The sequence below is a fragment of the Mustela erminea genome, chromosome 6, assembly GCF_009829155.1.
Source record: "Mustela erminea isolate mMusErm1 chromosome 6, mMusErm1.Pri, whole genome shotgun sequence".
Lineage (NCBI taxonomy): Eukaryota > Metazoa > Chordata > Mammalia > Carnivora > Mustelidae > Mustela > Mustela erminea.
The window spans coordinates 81,247,853-81,274,635 of NC_045619.1; the positions used below are offsets into that span (position 1 = coordinate 81,247,853).

At 43.1% G+C, this 26,783-nt stretch overlaps 1 protein-coding gene and 1 pseudogene across 4 annotated transcripts in view; both read left to right on the plus strand.

Annotated features, from left to right (window-relative positions):
- ANO6 (anoctamin 6) overlaps positions 1-26,783 on the plus strand; it is a 187,894-nt gene that overhangs the window by 76,474 nt on the left and 84,637 nt on the right. The window lies entirely within an intron of this gene.
- LOC116592409 lies at positions 2,228-7,438 on the plus strand (annotated as a pseudogene).

The following is a 26,783-nucleotide window of genomic DNA, read 5'->3' on the forward strand; positions in this document are numbered from 1 at the left end:
TTCTCACCCTCAAGGAATTAAAAATCTTATTAGATGCTACTGTGATTTTATTAATGCCTTGTTTAAAGAAAATTAAGCACATAGGATGTCACGTGCAGAATGTCCTTAGCAAATAGATTTTATATTAGGCTCGTTTGAAGAGAGGGATGAGAAGAAGTGTTTCTCTGACTCACGTACCGTATTACTGCACCAGATGTGTAGGAAAAGCATGCCAGGATCCACCTAGATTTACTTATTTTTGCCCCTTGCTGCAAATGGCTTGTCTACCACTTCAGGAAGGCAAAAGGCTTTTTTGGTTTATTTTCAAAGTGTGACATACAGTTGCTACACCAGTAATTGGCAGAGCACAATTGTATTATTGATAAAGACCAAAAAAAAAAAAAAAAGGAGAACTCATTATGTGCTTTTCTTCTTTTCACTCATTCTTTATGGATTACTTACTAAATTCAGCCAAGAGTAAGGAAACTAGGCAGTGCTCTGGACTGAAAAGGGATTGCACATGAAACTGTATCTGCAATGCCATTTTATTTCACAGTGTGGGACTCCTGTGGTGTACTAGCAGATTGCCTACTGTGAAAATCACTTGGCTATAATAGAAAGACCACGTATTCAATGACTTCCCTGTTACATTCAATGAGATTTTCAGTGAAGGAAAATTGCGAATGCCCACCAATGTATCCTGTATCTTAGTTAAAGTAGCAGGGCAGTTTTGTGGTTTTTTTCCCCTAACTTCTACAGTGAGAACGCCAAAGCAGAATTGATGCAGATCTTTCCCATTTGAATATGAAATTGATACAGACTCCCGGAGCTGGCCCTTTTTTGTTTTATTTTCTAACTGCTGCACGTTGATACTCTTCAAGCACTATTTCTAATCTACAAAGAGCTGTGTGCAGTAGAGTGCTGATGTGCTTGGCAAGCACCTATACGGTTCGCACCGATTCCCTGTGTGAAAATAAAAGTATTTTTCTCAAGAACAGATTTTAGTGTCTTAGGAGGTTTGAGATTGGCCTGCCTCAGCGAGGTCTTTGCAACAGGTAGTCTGCACTGTAATCACACTGGTAATGTTCTTCTACCTTCAGTGTCAGCTTCTTGACCACCTTGTTTTCCTTTGCAAGGGGTGAAGGCTGGTGAGTCTAAGGATGACAAGGGGTAGAACTTGAGGATCACAGGATACACTGATGTTTTAAGAGATTTCTCTTAACGATGGGTCTGAGAGGGGATTTTTAGTCTAACTCCCCATATTTTTCTTTCTCACTGTCATACCTCAACGATATCTAGAGCCCTTTCTTGAGACCACAGGAGCAGAGTTAAACTTGGTGAAGCATGGTTTTCTTAGATGTGTGGTTGAGACAAGATTTCTGTATCCGGTTATTATCTTTCTCTAGTTGCGAGTTCATACTGTGTTTAGGAAGGAGTCCCTGATTTTCTTATGCTTTTTAGACATCCGCACCTCTGATGCTCGTTGCACCCCCCCGTCGGCAGGGACCGTGCCCACAGCCGCTTGCATTTCCTCCCCACATCACCGTGGCTCCTGCCTCAGTTCCCTCCTACACAGATCTTTCCCAAACTGCTGCCTCCCTGGTAAACAAACAGGAGGCGCGTAAGGCGCCTTGAGAACAGAGTACCCGAGGGACTCAGGCACGACATGCAAGGGAAGCCTTTTTTTGGAGGCAGAAAGCAACAGCATCCGTAAAAACCGGTGGCTCTCATGTGTAGGCAGGTGGATTGGGTGGATGCCAGGACAAAACCAGGTACGTGGGTCCAAACCAAACATTCAGATCCGAACCAGGGGCACCAGCACAAACCCAGGAGCAGAGGGAGCATGGCAGAAAGCGAAACTGCAAACAGAAAGAAGAGGGAGAAGAAGAAAAGGAGCCGAGGTATCAGCACTCTGTTTTTCTCCATCTAGCATCTGGAAGCAGCAGCTGCTGTTTGCTGAGGTGAACGGAAACACAGCAAGGCGTAGACGGTATTTACCCAGGCTTTATCCTCAGCTAGTTCAGATTTTAGAAGGATCAAGAACCTCGTGTTTTCAGCGGAGTATATTTATACAGTTTGGCCAATGGGGAGAATAAAACGCTTATCGTTATTGGTTTGTATCCTTCAGGTCTTCTGTTTTTCTTTCGTTTGATATCAGGCCCACGCGAGTGATGCTGGTTGAGTACCTTGATTCCCAGCACGATAAGCAACGGGAAAGTTATCCTTCCCAGCTCAGGTGTCTGTGGCGATGTGTCAGGCCCAGCCGGGCTTGCTGTCAGGACTGCGTAAATCAGGGATCGGTAAACGCCGCCGGAAAGCCCCCGCGTGGCTGGTTCTCGGTGGGGCCCCCACGGCTGGGCCCGACGCTCTGAACTGCCCAGGGGCAAGCCGAGACGAACGTTGGGTGCCTGTGTTCTTGCTCGTGAGGAGCTGGGGACATGTTCCAGCAGGACACAGCCCCACCTGAGGCAGCGTGGATGTGTGGACGGGGCTCCCGGTGAACGGGGCCTGGTGAAATGTTGGCTCCACAGAGAGTAACTAGGTGACCTTGTTGTGGTAGCTCGAGCTGTGACCAGCTCCATCCTGGTTCTTTGTTTAAGCGCAGTGAAAATCTGCTTGTGATCTGCTTAATTAACTTAATATTTTATTCTGAATGGTGTCCCACACTGTTGTTTTTCCGGTGTATTGAGATATGACGGACACAGTACAGTGAAGGTTTACAGTTTACGGCTATATGCTATTTTTTTTTCTCTCTGACATTATTGTTATCTCTAACTTCTGTTTCCTTATGCTGATGAACCATAATTAATCCTATTGTAGTTTTTAAAGCAGTTAGTTCAAGGGGTATCTAGTGAAGGAAACGGTGACATAGCCAGATGCTCTGAAACCCTGTGGTGGGTGGCCATCATTTAGGGACATGGGCTCTGAAGACACGCTAGGTTCATGAGGACAAGGATTGGATTGTGGAGAAGGGATTTGGCCAAAGGGAGTCTGGGGACTGGATTATCAGATACCCAGATAACCTTGCTGAGTTCAGACTTTGAAGCAGAGGCTGCAGAACGAGGCAGTTCAGTTAGAACCGAGGCTGGGGAGCCACCAACACAGTAGTGGAGCAGGTACAGGCTTTTCTGCAGTGTGGTAGCATGCCGATGTAGGGCAACCCAGGCTTCCTCTGGTGCACTCACTCTCAGGTCTGCTTAAGAGCAAAGGTGACCTGAGGCCAGGGGCTCATCAGTCATGGCTGGCTCAGAGGAGCCCAGGTTCATTCCAAGCCCCGAGGAGTGCAGGAAGAGTAGGGAAAGGTTGAGTGATAGGGCTCTTTCTAGAGACCCTGACTCTCTTGGTACTGACCCAGGAACCTGGGTGCACAGGAGGAATGGGGTGTGGGGAAGAACTCCAGGGGAGCAGTGGGGAAGCTGCTTGTAGCTAGCTGGATGGAAACCAGGCTGACGTCAACACAAGAGCACATGGAAGGAAAGGAAAGGCTAAAGAATTATATTTTATGACCTGAGTCTCGCTGATAAGATCCCTCTTTCCATCCTTTCCAGAACTTGGGCTTTATGTCTAAATCTCCTGGCTTTTAGAGGCAGGAAGACTCTAACCACCTCTTGTTTCATGCCAGTCGATGCTGTTTTCCTTAGTTTAGCTTCCGCCAAATTTGCAGGAAATAATAAGAGCTTAGGCTCGCCAAAGAGTATTAGGGTCATAATAGGATAAACCAGGGAAGATGATGAGAAACTACAGGATTTAGAAAGACTAAGTCGAGACAGAGACTTAGGAAGAGGAGGATCAGAGTGGAGGGAGAGGGGGTCCCCTTTGTTCCACACTTGTGTCTATGCAGAAAAGAGGTCTGAAGAGTCATTATCCTTGCTTGGGATTTTGTGTAACTGGGCTCCCTTTCTGAGGGGAGCCAGTTATTTTTTTCTTCTCTGAACATGCTTTATGCTTTGCAGAAAATATTGTTGATTTCCTGAAATTGACGTTTGATTGTCTTTAACTAGATGGAAATATATACGATCCCCAAGAGTTAAAATATTACTCTGCTCTTTGCGGCACTAGAGTGAACAGTAGAAAAAACATCCCTGTACTTCTGGAGCTTACGTTTTGGTGGGGGAGACATAAAGGACAAAATAAACAAGATCTTAGGACATGCTAAGTCCTTTAGAGAAGGGTAAAGGAAGAATTAACACGTATGTGTTCGGGGCAGGGGCTGGCTGTGGCTTTAAATGGAATGGTCAGGGCATGTCTCCGAAAAGGGTGTACAGAAGGGGACAGGTGAAAAGACCTGAAAGCAGGGGTGCTACAAAAAACTATTTGGAAATCTAGATGAAGGGTGTTCTAGGCAGAAGGAATAGCATAGACAAACGTCTGGAGGTAGGAGTTTGAGATACGTTTGAGGAAATGGAAGGAGGCCAGTGTGATGAGCAGAATGAAATGTGGTGAAGACAGCAGATAGTGGGGCTTCATAGGCCCTTGTGAACACTTTGGTTTTATTCTGAACGAGTTGGGAAATCAATTAAGGGTAAGCCTTTGGGGGATAAACTGGGGGCTTTTGAGCAGAGGAATGATTTGACTGCCCTGCCCTGTGTTTTGACAGGATCACTTTGGCTGTATTGGGAATAGATTACAGAAGCGTAGGAGCAGAAGCAGGGAGACCGCTTGGACTTCTCAGGAACCCAAGTGAGAGGTGGTGGAGGCTTGGTCCTGAGTGCTAATTCTGGTGTTAGTGAGACATGCTCCAATTCTCGTATGTTTCGAAGGTAGAACCAATAGGATCTGTTGACAGATCAGACCTGAGGTGTGCAAGAAAGAGCAGTCAAAGATGACTCAAGGTTTTTGACTCTGGGGGACTATGGAAGGAGCAGTTTGAGGGGAGAATACGCAGAGGAAAATAAAAATTCTATTTTCAGCGCGTGAAGTTTGAGACATCCATGCGGAGATGTCGCTACGCTGTAAAATATACAGATGTAGAGTTAGAGCAGTCTAGCTAGAGATGTGGGGGGTTGTCCGCACAGGGGTGGTGTTTGAATCTGTTCCATGGACTGAGGCCAGCGAGGCCTCAGATGAAGAGACCCTGGACAGAGCCCGGGGGACCCCAGTGTTCACAAGTCAGAGGCCCTGAGGACAGATCCACAGAGGAGGCTGAGAAGAAGGAGCAGCGAGGCTGGAGGAAAATGAGAGTCCTGGGAGCCAAAGAAGGTTTGAAGTTGGAGGGAATGACCAGATCTGCTGGGAAGGATGGGAAGTTGGGTTTAGTCGTGTGGAAGCCTTGGCAGGAGAAGTCTGAGCTGAGCAGTGGGATACAAAACTAGAGAGGACTGAATACAGTACGGGAGAAGAGGAATGGGATACACAGCATTTAGATAACACGTCCAGTTATTTTTTTCTTCTCTGAACATGAATGCAGAACAAGGTGTTATTATGTATGAGGACGAAGAGAAGTTTTTTTTTTTTTTTTTTTCAACTGAGCGTATGTATCAGGTTTATGGTAACAGAACTTCTCATCGAATTGTTAAGACATGCTTTAGTTTCATACTTCCTGCACCTTAATAAAACTAGAATGAGGTTTTCCTTTTATTTTCTTTTTCCTCCAGTTGATTTTTTTTAAAATTTTTTATTTTTATTTATTTATTTATTTATTTATTTTTAATTTTTTTATTTTTTATAAACATATGTTTTTATCCCCAGGGGTACAGGTCTGTGAATCACCAGGTTCACACACTTCACAGCACTCACCAAAGCACATACCCTCCCCAATGTCCATAATCCCACCCCCTTGTCCCAAACCCCCTCCCCCCAGCAACCCTCAGTTTGTTTTGTGAGATTAAGAGTCACTTATGGTTTGTCTCCCTCCCAATCCCATCTTGTTTCATTTATTCTTCTCCTACCCACTTAAGCCCCCATGTTGCATCACCACTTCCTCATATCAGGGAGATCATATGATAGTTGTCTTTCTCTGCTTGACTTATTTCGCTAAGCATGATACGCTCTAGTTCCATCCATGTTGTCGCAAATGGCAAGATTTCATTTCTTTTGATGGCTGCATAGTATTCCATTGTGTATATATACCACATCGAAGAGAAGTTTTTTAATTTAGTCTGAAGATGATAGGCATTGCCCCTACCCCTGGCCAGGTTAGGCTGTAGCACGGGCAGTGGGCGGAGCCGGTCCCTTCCTACTGCCCTTCTCCTCCTGCCTTGCAGCCTGCCCTGGATTCTCCTTGTCTTCTGCAGTGAGCACTGTGGCAATGTGCTAGTGTTGCATGGCGTCACCCAGTGCACGGAGGGGGCTGATTCTCCCAGGAGCCGATAGCCAACTTGCCCCTCTGTAGCCGCCCTGTCCCCAGCCAGGTGCTGCTCATCGGGGCTGGAGATGGGGGTGACCTGCAGGAGGGGGGTGAAGCATTCCTCCGTGGAGTCAGCCTGTGGTCCAGTGGGAGACTGACAAGGATGCTGTTCAGGTCTCTAGGAAGTTCCTGCCAGGCATAGCTGTGGGTGGCTACGGCCCCAAGCTGACCCTACATGTGGGCGATGGTTTTGAGTTCATGAAACAGAACAAGGATGCCTTTGATGTCATCATCACTGACTTCTGCAGACCCCCTGGGCTCTGCCAAGACTCTCTTCAAGGAGTTCTATCACCAGCTCGTGAAGGTGGCCCTCAAGGATGGTGGTGCGTGTCCCCTGCCAGGGCGAGTGGCAGTAAGTGCCCCCCAGACGTCAGATTTCCCTGTGGCGACTTCCCCTTACTGCACCGTCCCCACCCACCCCAGTGGCCCGATGGGCTCTGTGCTATGCAGCAAATATCTGAGCACCGACTTCCGGAAGCTCACACAGCGGCTGACACGGAAGCAGGCGGAACCGATGCAGCGGAAATACTACAACTCTCATGTGCCCCAGGAGTCCCCATCCTGCCCCAGTGTGCCGCCCCCGCCCTGAAGGATGTGAGCTGAGCCTGGTGTTGCTGCCCTTGCTGCCCAGGACCTAGGGCCAGGGAGCCTCTGGGACACCCAGGTGTCACAAGCCCAGGACAAGATCCCCTGCCCCACCAGCATGTCCACCATGCAAGCATTATAGGCCCCAGAGAACTGCCTGGTATGCCCTGCTGGGCGGACAGTTCGTCTGTCAATGTGCTGTTCCACCCCCAAGTCTGTACCAGCTGTGTACAGAAAAAAAAAAAAAAGGCAGGAGTTTCTGTTCATAAGGTGATGGAAATTAATTCAGTAGGGAGGGAAAACAGGATGATGCGGGAGCAAGAAGGAAGGATTTTTGGAATGACATCCTTGAGAAGAAAAGAAAGGAATGGAATCCGGTCCATAAGTGGAGAGGTTGGACACCCCCCATGGCTGCAGAGACAGTTTATTCTTACAAGTAGGAGGAAAACCAGTGTATTGGGACCGCTCCCCGCTGAGCAGGGTGCCTGATGCGGGGCTCAATTCCAGGACCCCAGGATCATGACCTGAGCCAAAGGCAGATGCTTAACGACTGAGCCACCCAGGTGCCACCCCCCCTTTTTTTTAAGATTTTATTTATTTATTTGACAGAGACGCAGTGAGAGAGGGAACACAAGCAGGGGTAGTAGGTGAGGGAGAAGCAGGCTTCCCACCAAGCAGGGGGCCTGATGTGGGGCTTGATCCCAGGACACCAGGATCATGACTTAAGCTGAAGACAGAGGCATAATGACTGAGCCACGCAGGTGCCCCTGAAGTATTTTCTTGATTGCTTCTTGTTTAGCAGTGAAACGAGAAGCAAGACATTAACTAACATTGAGGAAGAAAGAAGAGCGTAAGCGACCCAAAGAGAGAGGAGAAGGTATGAGACAGTCATCTGAGAGTGGAAGCTCTGGGAAATGCAGGGTGATTTCCTGGCAGCACTAGGAGAACCCACCTGGGGTGTGTTGTCATGGCAGGTGTGTGGTTTTCCCATTCAAGTCCGGCTTTGGGGAACAGTACCTTAGACAACAAGTTTGATTTAGGCAATGTGGGGGTTTCTTCAAGCCAGTTCAGTGAAGCAAGACAGGGCTAAGAGAGTTTTAGGGTGTTTGCAAGAGAGTAGAGCACCAGGGTCATGAGCAGGATCAGGACAGTTAGACCTTAGTGGGGTTTGATAATTTTTGCAGTTGGGGTATTGGAGAGAGTGAACAGGAAAAATATGATTGGAGAGTCAGGATCTTTCTGACTAAGGGAGGAATTACAGTCCTTAGGACAGACAGGGTCTGGGATACGGAGCATTGGAATGAGGAGCTGGGGCAGGGTAGAGTTGCAGGGACAGGGTGCTGGGAGGGTGGAGGTGGAAATCCCCAAGAATTATGTCAGAAGAAATGTCTTGGAGAGGTTGACAATGAGGCAGGGCTCACATCTCTAAGAGAGGGGGGCTGGTGACTCAGGGATCAGTAGGTGGCTGTCAAAGGAGACGACTGGAAAGGTGGGAGAGAAACCTGAAGGATGGCAGGATGGAAGCTGAGGTGGGAGAGAGACCTGAAGGATGGCAGGATGGAAGCTGAGGTGGGAGAGAGACCTGAAGGATGGCAGGATGGAAGCTGAGGTGGGAGAGAAACCTGAAGGATGGCAGGATGGAAGCTGAGGTGGGAGAGAGACCTGAAGGATGGCAGGATGGAAGCTGAGGTGGGAGAGAGACCTGAAGGATGGCAGGATGGAAGCTGAGGTGGGAGAGAGACCTGAAGGATGGCAGGATGGAAGCTGAGACGCAGATGACGTGGGGAGTAGTTTTGGGTGTTGCATAGGGACTCAGTCAGCAGATTCCTCAGCCTCAGCACCACTGATATCTTGGGTTGGATTTCTCTTGTGGGGGGCTGTCCTGTGCACTGTAGGATGTTTAGCAGCATCACTGGCCCTGGCCCATGGGATGCAAAGGTCCTTGTCCCCAGCTGTGACAACCGCATATGCCCAGACATTGTTAAATGTCCCCTGAGGACAAAATTGCCCTCATTTAAGAACCAGTGAGTTAAATGAATCCTGGAAAGGTATTAGGGTCACTGGTGTCCTTATATAGAGCTGTTTCTGGGGAGTGGTGGGGATGCCCCTCTAATCCCGTTTGGAGTGGATTATGGAACAAGGAGGAGAAAAAAAAGAAAATAGGAAATCCTGAACTCTCTTTCCGGGAGTCTGACTTTGAAGGGATGAAGGGTGAGAGAGAAGGACGTGGAGGAGACAGAGAACCAGAGATGATGCCCTCCTGTCGGATGGAACCCTGGACAGATTTAAATATCGATGAGAAAAGAGTGGCTTTGAGATGTGCTGTGGAATGGCTTATAGATGTGGAGGGTCCCCATTAGATGGGAGGAGCAGTGTCTCTAAAGATATGGGAGCAGCCACTGGATGCTGCTGGTTTAGGGCTTTGTTGGAGAGAAGCAGAGGGAGTTCTTATCCAACAGCTTCCACTTTCAGCCGCTGAGAGTGAAGAGAACAGAATGTTGGGGTGGTGGGGGAGGGGGGGCAGGTGGTGCTTTGAAGCAGTCCTGGAGAGCCGGAGGAGCGGAAGACCACACTGGCCTAGAAAACAGGAGAAGCACGAGGATGAGGATGCCTGGGCGGTGGTGAGGGCACAGGTCGGGCTGGTGAGCCTGAATTCCAGCAATCCCAGCCTGCTTGCTGTGGATTCTCCAGGTCGCTCGGACACCCAGAAAGCAGACGGCAGGCTTCTGCCTGAGTCGGGGCTGTGCTAGATGGTCAAGATGGAAAGTGCAGAATACTGGTAATACCGATGAAATGATGAGTCTGGGAAATGTAACCTTTCAAAAGGAAGGGAGGGTAGGGAAGGAAACGCGCATCCACAGATTGGTTAGAAAAAGTCACGGTGCCTTGGAGGGCATTGGGATTCGAGGAGGAGATGTTAGTGATGGTCACAAAGGGGGACACCTGAGTAAGTGGTTTTGGAAAGAGAATTTTTCAAGTGATGACAAGGTCCAGGGTGAGACCATGGAAGTTCGTGCGTGAAAGGGAGAGCATCACTAGGGTCAAGTTGTGGCCCAGTCATGTCTGTGGATGCAGATGTCCTTCTGGATGAGGGACAACATGGAAAGGAGAGGGAAATGGGAATCAGGGGCCAGATTTTCGGTGGACCAGGAGCAGCAGCTAGCAGGTGGGAGATGATAGGCTCTGGGAAACTCTGGGGGTTTACACAGCTTGCAGGGACCGAAGAGGAGCTGTCTTTACCCCAAGAACACTGGGGACTAAGGGTCTGAGAGTGACCTATAGAATAGCGTGAATGTCAACCTTACTTCTTTGCCCTGAGTGTGAAAGGTATGAAAGAATGATCAGAGCCACCTGCCCAGAGGTCTGCATAGTTTTGTTTTCAGGCTTTGTTTCAAAGTGTTCAGTCAAGTTTTTTGTTTGTTTGTTTGTTTTTAAGATTTTATTTATTGATTTGACTGAGAGAGACAGAGCAAGAGAGGGAACACAGGCTGGAAGAGTGGGAGAGGGAGAAGGAGGCTTTGCACTGAGCTGGGAGCCTGACTCGGGTCTTGATCCCAGAATACTGGGATCATGACCTGAGCCAAAGACAGACGCTCAATGACTGAGCCACCCAGGCACCCCTGATTGGTCAAGTTTTATTTCAAAATGGCTTCCGGGGTCTGTTTTAATCTCCATCTCCCCTCCCCCAGAAATCCAGACTTCATTTTGGTTATTTCTGGCTTAACTGGCCCTGAGGTAAATGAATTGGTGCTGGGGCTGTTGAGGGAGACTGGCAGTCCAGAGTCTTTCTGGCTAATGGCCCTGAGGTAAATGAATTGGTGCTGGGGCTGTTGAGGGAGACTGGCAGTCAGGGTCTTTCTGGCTAATCTCAGAAACCCAACCAAAGTCCCAAGGTCTGCCTCAAGATCCCAGGATCTTTAGGACCTGGAAGACTGGGAATAAAACATTTCTTTACTTGGCTTTGTACTCTTGTGTCTTCTACAAAGAAATAGGATGACTTTGTTTTGTAGGTTTTGGCACTAAGTTCACCAAACTAAAAGAGAAAAGGAACTCACCCAAATAAGGAAACCAAACAAAGGAACATGGATTTGGCAAAAGAACTCTCAAAAGAAGAAAAGAGACCAAAGATAGGCTAGTAAGAATAGCTGAATTGGCCCATTTGCTATGGTAGGAATTCATCTGGCATTTCAACTTTGAGAGCATTTCATGCATTCAGGAGCAAAAGGTGAGGGAGCATTTACTTTGCCTGAATATAGAGAGAAGGGGACCTACTCGTTTGCTTTATGTGGCTGATTCAGAAGCTACATTTGTTGATTTGTTAGGATTGGAGGGTAGGAGCAAAAATAGGCCAGCGTGCAAAGTCTCAGTCAGAGATTTCTTTCTGAGTCACTTCTTTGGAATGCAGAATGTATTTTCCCAGAGAAACAGTCATAAATGATGACTGGGCTTTTGGTCCAGCTGGACCAGACCAGCTACGACCAGTTTAACTCAGAGTTAACAAAATTATCATTCCGTGCTCATAATCCTCTGGAATATCCCAATCTTATTTTTTCCACTATTACTAAAAGTTAAGAATAAAAGTGAAGTCTGGAGTGAATGTGTTGAATGGAAGCTTGTGGAAAAATTGCTTAGCATGGTGAGTGAAAGAGAGAAGGATTGACTTTAGAGTTGTGTTAGATTTTGAAGCAGTAATCTAAAACTTGAGGAAGACTATTTAATGGTACAAGAAAACAGAGGGGGAAAGAACTTATCAGCTTCTATATTTCTTTTGTCTTTTTTCCTCTAATTTTTATTTGTTTATTTATTCCCATGCTGCATAAAACTAGTGTAGAAAGGCATGTCGTTATTCCAAATGAGTTTAAACTTCTTAGCTAGAAGGATTATGTGTCAACCAGGGTATTCAGAGGACATGTGATTTGCTCCTGGAACCACAGTTGGGAATCTGGAGGTGATATGGGGGCCAGGACAAGTTCCAGAATTGTAGAGGGACAAATATAATAGTTTTCCAGAAGGTGTAGGGTTAGGGTAGAAGTAGGACATAGACTGAATTCTGATAAATGGAGACATTGCCTCTAGAGTATTAATCTCCAGGAATATTACAGAATGAGATTTTTAAGCAGATGGTTTGTGAATGTTAAAAAAGGAAAGGTCATCAGGAGCCAATACAAGTTCAATAAAAATAAGTCATGTCAAACTGAGTACATTACCTTTTTCTTTTTTTTTTTTTTTAAATGGAGGTGATTATAATGGCAGAACAGGGGAAAGCCATGGGCATTTTTGTGTTTTTTTAATTGAAGTGTAGTTGACACATTTTTGCGTGTTTTGATTTTAGCAAACAGTGTGAAAAAGATTACATTTAGATACAGAATGAAGAAATGTGGACCCAGTGAGAGGATACTTATCTGGGCAATTGATCTTACCAAGACTGGAACAACAGCTAGAAATCAATTCCTAGAGGAGACAAAAATCAATATGAATTAAAGTAAGCTCCTGCACCCTAATTCACAAATATATGCTGCCTAAGTACAGATTGTAAGAGCTGAGGCTAATGACTGATCATGTGAAAAGGCTAGGTATTGGCCTAATTAAACTTAGTATGAATCAAGCATGTGATAATAATGTCAAAAAGTTAATGCAAGTCTAGGTTGCATTCATACCTGTGTGTCCAGAACAAAGGAAGTACTAGGCTTCTCCTGCTCATTATCAGTAAAGCCACCCACTCTTCTGGGTGCACCAGTTTAAGGCGGGGGGGTGGGGTGGGCAGCATGTTGATTCTAGAAAATCAACATGGTAGTGGATTCTGACACTTAGGCAAGAGTATGATATCAAATTTAAATATTTGATGATAGTAATTGGTGGATGGAGTTGCAAAATACAGTGTTAAGACCCATGAATAGAAGGTGTGTAGGGGCACCTGGGTGGCTCAGTGGGTTAAAGCCTCTGCCTTCGGCTCAGGTCATGATCCTAGCATCCTGGGATCGAGTCCCGCATCAGGCTCTCTGCTCAGCGGGGAGCCTGCATCCTCCTCTCTCTCTCTGCCTGCCTCTCTGCCTACTTGTGATCTCTGTCTATCAAATAAATAAATAAAATCTTTTTTTTTTTTTAAAGGTATATATAGGCAGACATTTCATTTCAGTAGAAAGACTGGCTCATATTTGAAGTATCATAATTCCTTGGAGGAGTTCACATGTGGACAGAATGGTAACAGCCTATGCAGATGATGTATGCTTGAACTAGGACACGTCAATGGGAATAGGAAAGAAGGGCGTGATGTTTTATGCGTAGCAGGACTTGGTAGTGGGAGGCAAGCAGGGAGTGAGAGAAAGACAGGATGTTTCTGGCTATCCCACCCTAGCAAGTTGTATGTGGCTCTGATGAATCTGAGTTGCTTTTGTTTTATTTTTCTCCCCTCCTGTAACCTATCATCATCATCAACCAAATTTCCTCTTTATAACAGTGTTCGTTCGACTGCTTTTATTCCCCTATTTTCAGAAAGCCTTGACTGAAATGCCTTGTGAATTCTTGCCCCACAAAGTATCCCATTTGGAATTCAGTGAGCTGTCCATTATCTGGGGAAATGTCAAAATTAATTTGACAAAAACAGGCATGAGGAAAGCAGGGAGCCCTGGGCATTCTGAACAAAGATGTGATATCGGTATTTACCGTGGAACTCATTTGATTATAAGTCATCTAGAAGCATGCCACAATGATGGCCAGAAAAGCCCACAGAAGCAAAAGAATTGAGTTAAAGTTGAGAGTCTGCTGGTAAATAACCTGACTGGGCCATGACCTAAAAAACAGCAGTAATGGAAGAAGTTGTAATAAAAATTTAAAGAGAAACACAGAACTTGGCAGAAATCTATACACAGAATGAATTCACAGGATTCCTGGAAAAGTGAAAAGGAGAGACCTGTGGGATTTCAACTGTAGCTGCCCCCCCTCCCCGCAACGTATTTTGAATTTGTAATTAATTTGGAAGGCTTAAGGGCTTTGGAAAGATGATTTAAAATCCCTTTATTTTTGAAGTCCTACTAGTTAACCCTAGCTTTCCTTATTTTGACAAATAACAATAAAAAGTGCATCTTTACTATAAGCTGCAAATGTATTCCTTAAGTCTGTCTCTGGTTTAAAAAGCAAAACCAAACCAAACACTGTAAGATACGCTTTTACCCAGAAAACTCCAGTGGCTCTGTTAAAAGGAAAATGCATTTACAGTTCCTTCTCCCAAGTTACTTTTTGAAATGTAGATTAATGTGACCTTACAGATTTTAATAACTACCAAAGAGCATTTTCATTAATTATAATGAGCAAACCAATAATATAGATCTTTACAATATTAGTATGAATTAGAATATATCAAGTCAAGACCATACTTGTGGCTGGAGTAAAATTTGACTGCTAAGTCCAAATCCCTTAAAATAAAAACACATAATGATACTTTTGACAGATAGTCTTAAGTGTTTTTAAAAAGTGAATATACTGTCTTGTGAAATAAAAAGGTTGAAGGAGAGAGAGAGGTGAACGAGAGGAGGTACTTCTGAGACTTTGAAAAGTGTTTTTACTTAAAAAAAAAATTCTTTTTTTTTTTTTTTGTAAAAGAAAGTCATTCTGAAAGTCCCCCAGGAAGCTGAGCACAAGATGGCATTCCAGGGAATTAGAAGCCGTCTGTCCCTATGCCGTTCTGCTCTCAGTCCCCTGTGAGCCAGTCGCTTTTTCTCTTAGGACTCAGTCTCCTCATGTGAAAAAGCAGAAAAACCAGCACATTCTTTCACTGGGGTGTTGTTCCGTGACTGCACAGTGATGGAAAAGCATTTTAGCCATCTTAAAAGCATATTTATAAAATAATAATACAGTAGAAATCTTATCTAACATTTATGGACGTTTATACTTGACCACACAGATTGCAGGTCCAGGGCTGGCCAGCCTCACAGTAACCACAGCCCTGTGTCCATCAGCCCCTCCGTCCCCCTCCCCTCCCCTTCGAACGAGCTCAGACTGTGCTGGTATCAGAAGTTGGTTCTGTTCCCCTTATAAGAGCATAGAGGCGTTTTTTTAGGCCTCTTAGGAAAGTAGTTATAGGCATGGGGTATCTACCAAATTATCTGTGGGGTGAGAATTAATCCTACTCAGCAATGTTCTAAAATACCAACAGTACAGTCTATCAATAAATAAATATGTCAGGCACTTACCAACACTTGCTAATAGGATTTTCAATTGAACTAGAAATAAGAGCTGTTTAAATTATGCACTATTTTGAATAAACCACCGTCAGCTTCACTAAATTTTGCTTTAAAATTTTCATTTATTCATTCATTTAATATTTATTAATCCATGTGCTGCAAGGAATACCAAGCAGTATATCTCAATGTTTCCCCTCAAGGCCAAGAGTGGGCCCACTGTTGCCTCTGTCCCCTACGCACTTACAATGTCTTCATAACTGACAAATGTTAGTCCTGCAACTGATGCTGATTAGTTGTTTGAACGAAAGATCATGAGGCAGTGTGCGGTGTTTGAGGAGTTCCAGCAGCACTTAAAGCCCAGAGGAGTTCAGTTAGGATCCTGGTTCTCAGCTCTGTTCGTGCCTCAGAATTCCCTAGAGAGCTCTTTTAAAAAGTGAAGGTCCAAGCTGGCCTTCTGATGCTAATCTTGCTTCTAGTTAGAACCTGCCTATATTTGTAACAATTTTACAAAGGTGACTCTAACGTGCAGCCTCGTTTAAGAACCATTATCTTTGAAAAGTCACATTTGTAATTTTGAAGGCGCTGGTGGTAAATGGCTCAGCCCTGAAGGGTATATTTCACCAGATGCTGAAATCTGTACCGAAAGGTATTCCAGTCCAGAAAACAGTAGGATATATACATACGCACACACATGTATTTGCACATTCAGTTGTGTGTGTACATATGTGTACGTATATATCTGTATCTATATATAAGCAGAGATTTTTTTTTTAAGCAACTTTTTTTTTAAAGATTTTATTTATTTATTTGACAGACAGAGATCACAGGTAGGCAGAGAGGCAGGCAGAGAGAGAGGAAGAGGAAACAGGCTCCCTACCGAGCAGAGAACCCAATGCGGGGCTTGATCCCAGGACCCTGGGATCATGACCTGAGCTGAAGGCAGAGGATTAACCCACTGAGCCACCCAGGTGCCCCTATAAACAGAGATTTATTAAGCAGATCTGCTTGAAGGAATTTGTCTATGCAGTGTGGAGTCCAAGGCATAGAGCATGGTGGCAGGAAGGGCCAGCTGGAGCCTCGGGGGCAGGGGTGTAGCTGCTACAGGCCATAACGTAAAACTTCTTTATCTCAGAAAAGCCTGAGGATATTTTTATTTTTTTTAAAGGCCATCAGCTGATGAGGTGAGTCTCACCCAGATCATTGAGGAGAATCACCTTTCCTTTTATTTTTAAAATAAAATAATAAATAAAATAAAATTTCCTCTTACTTTAGTTTTATTTTTTTTTTTTTAATTTAAATTCACTTGGTCAATGTATAGTGCATCATTAGTTTCTAATGTAGTGTTCAGTGACTGGAACTATTTTAATCCCGGGTAAAAGCAATGATCTTTGTAGGAGCATTGAGTGAGAAAGTTGCCAGACTTTTTGTTCACACACACGTGCAGAGATGCATGTGTGCATACATAAATACGGAGAAAGAGAAAGCAAGAGAGAGAAAGATTTATTATACAAATTAGCTTACATGATTGCAAATGTTGAGAAGTCCCATAATCTGCTATCTGCAAGCTGGAAACCCAGGAAAAGCCAGTGGCACATTTTCAGTCTCAGTCCATAGGCCTGAGAATCAGGAGAACCAATGGTGTGAATTCTGGACCAAATCTCAAGGCCAGAAAACCATAGGGCGATGGTATAAGTCCCAGTCTCAGGGTAGGAGAAGACCAGTGTCCCATCTGAACAGTCGGCCAGGCTCTGAATGTTTTATAGGGCAGCTGCTCCTTTAATTACCAGTATGTGATATAAATATTTAAGATAATTTAAGTCATTAAGAGTGTTCTTTTTTAATGGCTTGTATCATACATTTTATTTTTATTTTATTTGAGAGAGAGAACAAGCAGGGGGAGAGGCAGAGGCAGAGAGAGAAGCAGACTCCCCACTGAGCAGAGAGCCCGATGCAGGACTCGACCCCAGCACCCTGGGATCATGACCTGAGCCAAAGGCAGATGCTTAACTGACTGAGCCACCCAGCACCCTGTATCATACATTTTATAATAGAAGTATGTCATTATTATAACCTTTCAGTTAAAGTCAACTGACTGTATGTGTTAACCATGTCTACCAAATACCTTCACAGCAGCACGTAGATTAGTGTTCAGCTGCATAACTGAGTATTGTAGACTAGCCAAGCTGACCCACGAACCTGACCGACCTGTGGTGGCTGTAGTACAGGAGGGTTTCCTAACCGCATGAACCCACGACTGGAGGTGGGGATGAGTAAGGAGTGTCCAGTGTGTATCGAGTGTAGAGTTGATCTAGGGTAGTGGGAGGAGTTAGACAGTTGAAGGCCGAATGTAGCAGTATTGGACCAAGGATCAAGGTTTTGAACTTTTGAGCTGAAAAGACAAAGCAATGCTATAGCAGCACTACCCAACAGAATTTTCTGTGATGATTGAAGTGTGCTATCTCTGTGATGTCCAACACCGTAGCCCTCTAGCCATGTCTGGCTGTGGAGACCCTTGAAGTGGGGTGTTCATTCAAAACCTCCTCGGGACCTTCCTGAGTACAATCTGAAACTGACCCCATGTATGAAGGGAAGGAGAGACTGAAGAAAGAGGCCACTCCAGATCTAGAGGTGGTAGGTTTAATAAGCAAGGGAACTTACAAGGCTTATCTTAGGCAGCCTCAAGGCAGTTAGATCTCCACCACCGCCCCACACCCCTACCACCTGCCAGAATCTTAGAAGTTTATATAGAGCCTTAACTGTGTTCAGTCATATATGTGGACCAGATGGTCTGAATTCCACATCACTATCTCCAGGCTATGTCCTTGGGGTGGCTTCTCGAAGCAGGGAAGGCGAATGGAATGCACATTCCAAAGACAGAGGAGGGGGTGAGGAGCCTCTGATTGCTGGGGTCCAGGTCTAGGGTCAACCAGTGGTCATGTCCTGTTGATGACCTACCCTACCATGTGACTAGTGACACCAAAGAACCGAATTTTTAATTGTTTAATTTTAATTCCTGTGAATGCAGTAGCTCCGCGGGCTAGTAATTAATAGCTAGTAGTGTTGGACAGTGCAGCTGGAGAGCGTGGATAGGATGGCAGTCTGGCTGGAGCATGCAGAAGGCACTGGAAGGAGAGAAGCAAGCGAGCAGTCCAGTTAGTGGACCACTCTGACAGTCCCAGGCCGGTGGGCCGTGCGGGAAGAGGAACTGAAGGGAGACAGCTGGGAAGTGAAGGGGGAAGGAACCCAAGATAATCTTACGGTTGGCCACCTGTTTACCTTCTTGCTTCCCCTCCTTGTCTGCCCAAGCCCTTCCTGTCGGTCAGATTTCCCAAGATCATCTTTTCCCGTTGGCCCTCCTCACACTCCCTCCCTTAGCTCCAGTTACCACAGAACTCTGTGTTAACAGCTCCCAGGTTTCTACGTACAGTCTCGGCCTCAGTCCTTGATCGCTCCACTCAGAAATCTCACAGAGTCTTAGGAGTCTTCCCCTTCTAACGGTGCTATTCTTCCAGTTTTGTGCGTTTTGGTAAATATACTCACCATCCTCTCAGCTGCTCGGGCTAGAAACCTCAGAATCCTCCTCACATTGTTTCTGACCTGCTGTGTCTAAGTGTAAGTCATGGCTTGCCTGTCTTCATTTCTGTTGCTACCCCCTCAGACTAGGTCCCTCACTGTCTTTCTTCCCTGGACTTTCACAGTCTCCCATTGCCACTTGGCCACCCACCATCTGTTCTCTAAGCACTTCCTTAAAAAGGAGAAATCAGAAAATTTCATTTCTTCTGTGATGGCTAATGGAATCCTGCCCCACCTCCGCCCCCTGCCTGCTGTTGCTTTATCTGTAACATTGCGAAATATCACAGAATAAAGGGTTAATTAATTTCAATGGACTTACTTAATAATATTTATCCACTTAATATTTCTATAACCCTATTAAACAAGTACTATTGGGAAATATCACTGAAATATCCCTTGGGGCCTATATTCTAGTGAGAGAAACAGACATTAATCAAATAATTACATGAATAACTACACAATTAAAATTGTGAGAGGTGACATATAAGGACAAATATAAGGTGCTCTGAGAGTATAAAAGGAGGAGACCTACGCTAGCTGGGGAGGACAGGGAAGGTTAGGCAGGGAAAGGGAGGGGTTCCAGGTAGTGGGGACCTTATGTGCCAAGAGGGGAGGGAAATAGTTTACTTCAATGGAATACATTATAACCATTAAAAACATTAATGGAATACGGAATCTGACTACTGCTTTGGGATGGAATGTGGTCTTAAATTTTCAAAGCCACCTGGTGCAACTTTTAGAAACCAACGAGACTGAACCTTTATAAAACTTGAATAAGATGGTTCTGTTAAACACTTTCTACTCGAATGTGATCTCAAGTCAATTTAGCAAGTGTCTATTAGCTTATTTTCCTAGGGGTTATAGGTTAAACCAAAAAACAAGTTTCTCTCCTTCATTGTTATATATAAACTATGTAGGTATTTTATCATACTATTGTTATATATGAAATATATAGGTATTTTATCATACTATTGTTATATATAAAATATATAGGTATTTTATCGTACTATTATTATAATTTATATAATGCAAAATTAAGAGCCAGAATGAGTAGTATAAAACAGTGGTTTTAAAGGCTTCATAGTCCTATGCTTCACACTCTTACTAAAGTATGGACCCCAAATAGCTTTTTTTATGTGGGTATATTGATACTTACTATAATAGAACTTAAAACTGAAAAAAGTTAAATATATTAATTTACTTAAACATAACCAATGATAAACCCAATATACATTAACATAAAATATTTTAATGAAAAATAACTTTTCTTTAAACAAAAACAGGCATTAGTAGGAAGGGTGGCATTATTTTATGTATTTTACAGCTCTCTTTACGAGAAGGCAGGTGGATTTTCATATCTACCTCTGCAGTTAAAAATTGCAATATGTTGTTTTGGTTGAAGTATATGAAGTAAATCCAGCCTTACATAGGTAGGTAGTCAGAAAAGAGAGGAGTTTTTTTTTTTTTTTTTTTTTTTTTAAAGATCTTATTTATTTGAGAGAGAGAGTATGAACAGGGAGAAGGGCATAGGGAAAGGCAGACTCCTGGTGGAGTAAGGAGCCTGATGTGGGATTTGATCCTGGGATTCCAGGATCATGACCTGAGCCAAAGACAGATGCTTAACCAACTGAACCACCCAGATGCCCCAAGAGAGGAGTTTTTAAATCTTTTCAGGTAATTGTGGGTATTCTTCTTTGATACCAATTTAAAACTTGGCAGGTTATAAGCATCTTAAAAGTTGGTTGTAGAATGTGAAACCATATTGACAAACTTTTTGTATGTTGAAAGCCTGTCTTGCATTTTGAATGGATCTTTACCAAAGCATGATTTTTATCACATGCATAGAACAGTTGAAAATATTGGTTCACTGAGTTAAGCAGCTCTTACAAATGTTGACCCATTTCATTATACAATATGAAAAAAAATGACATTTGTTAACACGCACCCAGTCTCATCCGAAATGCTAATGAATATTGGGAAGCTGTCAAAGTCACAGTGGTGAATACAAGTTGTCCTAAATTCTAATACTTGCTTGGAATTTTATCATTACCAGTAAATATTGTCAGTTGTTTTTCCCGAAATGACAGTTTCACTTGTTCATTTTTGGAAAAATATCTGCCAAATACCCAAGTCTAGATAACTTGAATTTTGTGTCAGTCATCTGTCGAGTAAAAGTGGTTTCTGTGGAAGCAAGTGGCAATTCAAAAATTATACAAGCACTTTTCTTCCAGACAACCATCCTCCTTGAGTGTGCATCAGAAAGTGCTTTATGGGGACTTCCATTTCTTCTCACAGAGTATTGAAAAGCCATGTACTCCAGGGTCAGGATTTCATTTAGTTAGTCGTTACAGCTTCATGAAGAGCATGTTTAAGGGAAGTGGCTCTACTGTATGTGGTGCTGAAGAGTATAAAGACCACTAATAGAGTTTGGTGCTGCCGCTGAGTAGTGCAAAGATTCTGGCAATGTTACCTACCCCCCCAACTGCTTTTGCACCATCATTGCAGATGCTAGCACAGTGAAGAAGACAGATCAAATCTTAGTATTAGAAAAATAGCTGTGGCCCCATGGGTCCCTTGAAGGGGTCTCAGAAATTTGGAATGCACCCACCCATTGGCACTGACAGTAGCATAGTGAGGGAGAGAGAAACGGGAACTTTCTGTCAGGGAAGGCTTCATGAGAGAAGAATGGAGTTCCACCTTGAAGCAGAACTAAGTTTTGGATAGGTGGGAAAGAGAAGGAAAGAGACTTTAGGAGGGGATGTCACGTAAGTAAAGGAGTAGAGGCGGGAAGCATAGTGATGTAGCCAAAACACTGGTGAGAAAGGATGGTTGAGTTGGAGGGTTAGGGATGAGGAGTGATCATAAAATACAGGATATATTTTATTCTATATTTGATAGGATATATATAGCTATCTATGGGATATATCTATATGTATAATTTATATATATATATGTAATTGATATGTATATTTAGGATATCTATGACAAATGAGATTATGAAGGCTCTTGAATACCCACTGGAAGTGTTTACACTTTTTCCAGAGGTCATTGGGAGTAACTGAAGGTTTTTGAATCCTGCTACTTGAACATGTTGGTTTAGGACCATCTGTTTGGTAGAAGTGTAGAAGGTGAATTTGACAAACAGGACAACCGGATGCAAGGAGATTGATTGGAATATTAATAGTAATCTAGTTTGTGAGGGTCAAGAATGCAGCCTGGAGAGCTGGCAATAGATGGAACAGGGTAAAATGTAGACTAATTGCTTCAAAGGTAGAAGCAATATGAGAACTAAAGAAGAAAAAGTCAAAGGTTACCGGCATATTGTATTTTATAACCCCAATTCCTTGCCAAGGACATTGTTAGGGAAATGGACAAAAACTGTGTGTTTCTATATAAAGTCTCACATGAGACCTTTGCCTCCCACCCAAATCAGAATGCTTCTTTTCATTCTGATAATAAGAACTGGATCATTGAACACATTTCCTTTTCACCCTGCTGCCAGGAGGCTTTGTGCCAAGTGTCATGTTAAAATCACAACAGTTACAGTTGTCCCAGCAGTTAGTTCATTTTCTTCCTTCTACTTTCTCTGGCCCTGATTCTCTCTATTTACAATTCATTAATCTTATTGTTTTCATTCTATTTGATGCCAGATGCCATAAGACCACTTTTGAAAGAGGTGGCAGTGGGAGAGTCTTTGAAGGGTTCCTGGTACCAGTTCCAAGTACCCGTGAAGGGGGTGTGTTCCCCATTCCACCACACACTAAGCAGTTCTCAGATACCCACTGGGTATCGGAGAATTCAAGTCAATTCTGACACTGTCTACCAGGAGATAGCATCAGATTCCAAAGGTTAAGGACTCAGTCCTACAAAATTGCCTTCCACTCCCCGGTTGAGATGGACCCACGCCATTACCAGGGCTTCTTCCAAGTGACTACAGATTGGAGGTTCCAACAACCTTCTTTCTAGGTTCAGTCAATTTGCTGGAGCAGCTCACAGAACTCAGGGTAACATTTACTTATATTTACCAGCTTATTAAAGGACATGAATCAACAGCCAGATAAAGAGATATGTGCGGTAAGGTATGGGGAAAGAGCTTGGGGTTTCCATGTCTTCCCCAGATCTGCCCCTCTCCCTGCATCCCCATGTGTTCACCAACCCAGAAGCTCAGCAAACCCAGTCCATTTGGTTGGAAGCTTCATTGCATAGCCATGATTGGCTAAGTCATTGGCTAATTCAAACTCCAACCCTTTCCCCCTCCCTGGAGGTGATGGAGGGCACTGACATTTTCAGCCCTCTAATTACATGGTTGGTCCTCCTGGCAGCCAGTCCCACACCCTTGGGTAGGGTTCAGAAGTCATCTTTATTAATAAGAAGACACCCATTTCACCTTTATGTCTCTGAAGCCTCTGCAGGACATATAGATGAAGACCAGATACATCTGAGAAAGAGATTTTGGTCATCTGAATAGCAAAATACATATTTCTTATAAATCAGTATATCACAGGGAGAATATAGTGTCATGATAATATATTAACCCTTCACATATTTTGTTCACTCACAGGATAGGGCACTCTACATCAGTTACATTTTATTCAGAACTTTAAGAAAACTAAAGACTCTGATGTCCAAAACCAAAGCACCAATATTAAATTTCAAAGAAATTCGATAAATTCCATTAATCTGGTTGTCCAATTCAAAGCAAATGAGAAGCAGCAAATAAGAGTGTAATGAAATGCCTATTAAAAACAGGTAAAGTGATACCAAAAGAAATGACTTCATAATCTGAGTAATGGCAGAGAGGAAAGGCAAGAAGCAGGTGCAAATTCCTAGTGACTGTGGAGTATGTAAATGCACCCTTGGCAGCTGGTCGTTAACAAAGAACTGTTACATATTAGAGAAAATGAAGAACTCACAGTTCTTGAGCTTTTACCGTGTTCCAGGCGCTGTGCTGTTGCTATTCATGTATCATTGTTCTTAATCTTCACAATAACCGTGCATTTCTTTCTTTGATTTCCACCTTTTCACAGATGAATAAATAGTTGAAAAAAAATAAAATATATACATAAAGACATACTGCTTTGTATGTAGCAGAGTTGTGTTTTGAAATCAGCTCAGCTGAATAACAAAGCCCATATTCTGTATTCTCATTTGGGGGGTCTGTTCATTTTTACCTTCATCATAACAATAATAACAATAATAATAGCAGCTAAGTGATGTTCAATAACCTCTTAAAAGATATAAAAAATATTGTGTGCTGTATTTGAGAAAATTTAGAGTATAAAAAGCTTAAAGTGACCTTTATTAATTGGTATAAGGTTTATCTAATAATGTTACGTCAGAGCACTTTGCTTCTTGAAAATTCCCAACAATTGGCCGGGAGAGGATTTTGTGAAGTGTTATTTTTTTATTTATAGTCAGTTTCAAACATTTTTGTGCCATGGTTTTAAATTAGTCCTATTTTTTTTTTTTAAGTTTTATTTTGGAAACATCTATGCATCCTCGTTTTCATACCACAAAGAATAGCCATTCCTGTAAATGCTTGTGAGTTAAGGGAGAGAAGGTAACATTTATATAAAACATTAACCAACTGATAGGTGTTGTCGTATTGTTTTGCTTTGCTGGGCACTGGGTGCTCTGATTTCTTTTTCTTCCTCCTGCTTTGAATGAGCTTGTAAACACCAATTCTCAGAGAAGTAGTCTGAGAAGATTATGGCCCATGGATACATGGGACATAACAGTCTTTGAGGGAGTGAGTGTTGATGACAGGACTCTTGTGTTGCAAACTCTGAGCAGCTGAAAAGCTAAAAATAACCCAGGGCAGTTCTCAGATGAGAAACAGCAACATTCTGTAAAAGATGAAGAGCCTCTGGGAGTGACGGATTGTAACTTTAAGGGAGCCTGGGAAGAGGAGTTGGACAGGAGCCTAGGAAAGAGCTTGACTTGTTGCCTTGGTTACACCCCCAGTGCTACCTTCTTCCATATCATCTGCAGTTTGACAGTCTGAATAACCAGTTTGAAACCCTGTTTTCTGTTCATTCTAAGATAATATTCACCTTCTATGAGGTAGGATTTTCTTTCAAAAGCATAAAATTTCAGGGATTTGTAATCCAGGTCACATGTGACTTAGGTGACTAGGAAAAGGAAATGGTTCACAGCAATGGATTTGGTGAATGAGAACTACCAGTGAATATTTTTGAGTCATAACCAGTTAGTTTTCTGAGATCTGAAACTAGATATGTGAAAGCCACTTGAATTATGGTTGACTGAGAGGAATAGGAGGGTAGGTGGAGGGGAACCCTATAGATAATAAAGTCACAGGAAAACCATTGTTTCTTAAGACTGATGATCTTAAAGTTGTGGACAGAATATTGTGAAAGCCCATTAAATCATCAAGGATCTGGTCCAAATACTCTTTTGGTTCTAATGGATTCCAGAATATAAGATTGGGAGTTTTTTCTTAAAGGTCCAAAAAGTGTAATTAGGACAACCATCTTGCCTAGGTGGGAAACCTCTAGAACATTTTTCCTCAAGAGGTAGTACAAACTGAAAATTCTAATAGATTTAAAACATGTTTAAGAATGTTAAATCCATAATGTGTTATGAAAGCAAAAGCAGGTCACTTTGGGGATATTGAAACCTTCAGAGGTCAGCCTCCAGGAGGATAATCGTTGCCTCTCAGAACTACCGCCTTATACCACTTGACTTGTTTTATCACATCTAACACTTTATCTTTCCACAGGTTTTATTGGGAATATTTACAGCTTAATCTCACCCACATTTCACCAGTGTTACCATTATCAGATGTGAACTGTGCAGACCAGTGATGGCTGCTTCTGGAAAAGCATGAAAACAACCGCTACAGGCCTTTTCACACTTTGTGATTTTTCTTATTCCTCTTTTCACAGATCACCATTAAGGAACGCTAACCAGAGGTTTTAAAATGGTTGAAAAGTGTATGGAAAAACAGGAGAGAGAAAAAATATATATAGCTATGCCACTGAAAATCCCAATTCTCGCTCTTATCACAGGGTTAAGGAAAAGGTTCACAAAGAGCCCCTGCCCTGGGAGGAGCCTTCTATGAGCATCTCCCTGCAAATTTTCTGAAAGCCTGTTATCTACTCTAGTTACGTAACTCCTTTTAAGGAAGTTCTCCTTTAAAAAGGTCATTAAAAGTTCTATTTTCATATTTCCTCAAGCTTGGTTCAGAAATTTGAAGAATATATAAAGTCATGTGAGAACTTCATTTGATGAAACTACTGTTTCCTTGGCATGGGCTGGAGGGGAATATTTAACAGTAATTATGCCTAAGGCATTATGCCTTTATACTCACCCAGCATCTGAAATGTGATGTTCTAATAATAGAACTCCAGAGTTTATTTTAACACAAGCAAAAGGAAACAAAGGCAAAATGCATAAACCAAATGAGCAACCCGTTGGCATGCGCATGTTCCCTTGCGGGTATAACCAAAAACCCAGAAGCATCAGCGTCATTTTCATGACACAATCTAGTGAGCATTTATAAGTGAACTGGATCTATCCCTGCTGAGAAAGAACTAAAACCCGTAAGTTCATTTATTTGGGAACGAGTTAGAGCCAATTACCAGTGCCTGCAACAAAGATCACTTATGGACTAAGTAAGTGTTAAGTTCTAAAATTTTTTTTTTCGGATATTTTTGAGTCAAAATATATAACTGCTACTTGGTAGTTACAGAGGTGGCATATAAACTATAATGGAAAGTATGTCAGCTTGGGGCAAGGATCTCTAAAACTGGTATAGCACATTCCAATTCAATGTCTGAAATTTCGGAAAACATGTCTACATCGTTGAACCCACGACTGATGGACCATACCCTAAAATATTTCTCCCTTTTCCTTTTGGAACTTACTTGGTAATTTTATGGGCCCCTTCTATATTACCATTTACCCACTTGCCCCATTTGCCTGTATGGTCTTTAGGATCTCATCAGTGAAACTCAAAAGAATCTACTGAATAGGGATTAAATAATAATATAATTCAGTTAGGTCAAGAATAGTAATTGGCATTTCACAAAAGCAGTAATTCAGTTGGACAGTACCCATAAAAATGTTGGCATTCTCTAATTAAAAAGTGCAAATGAAAA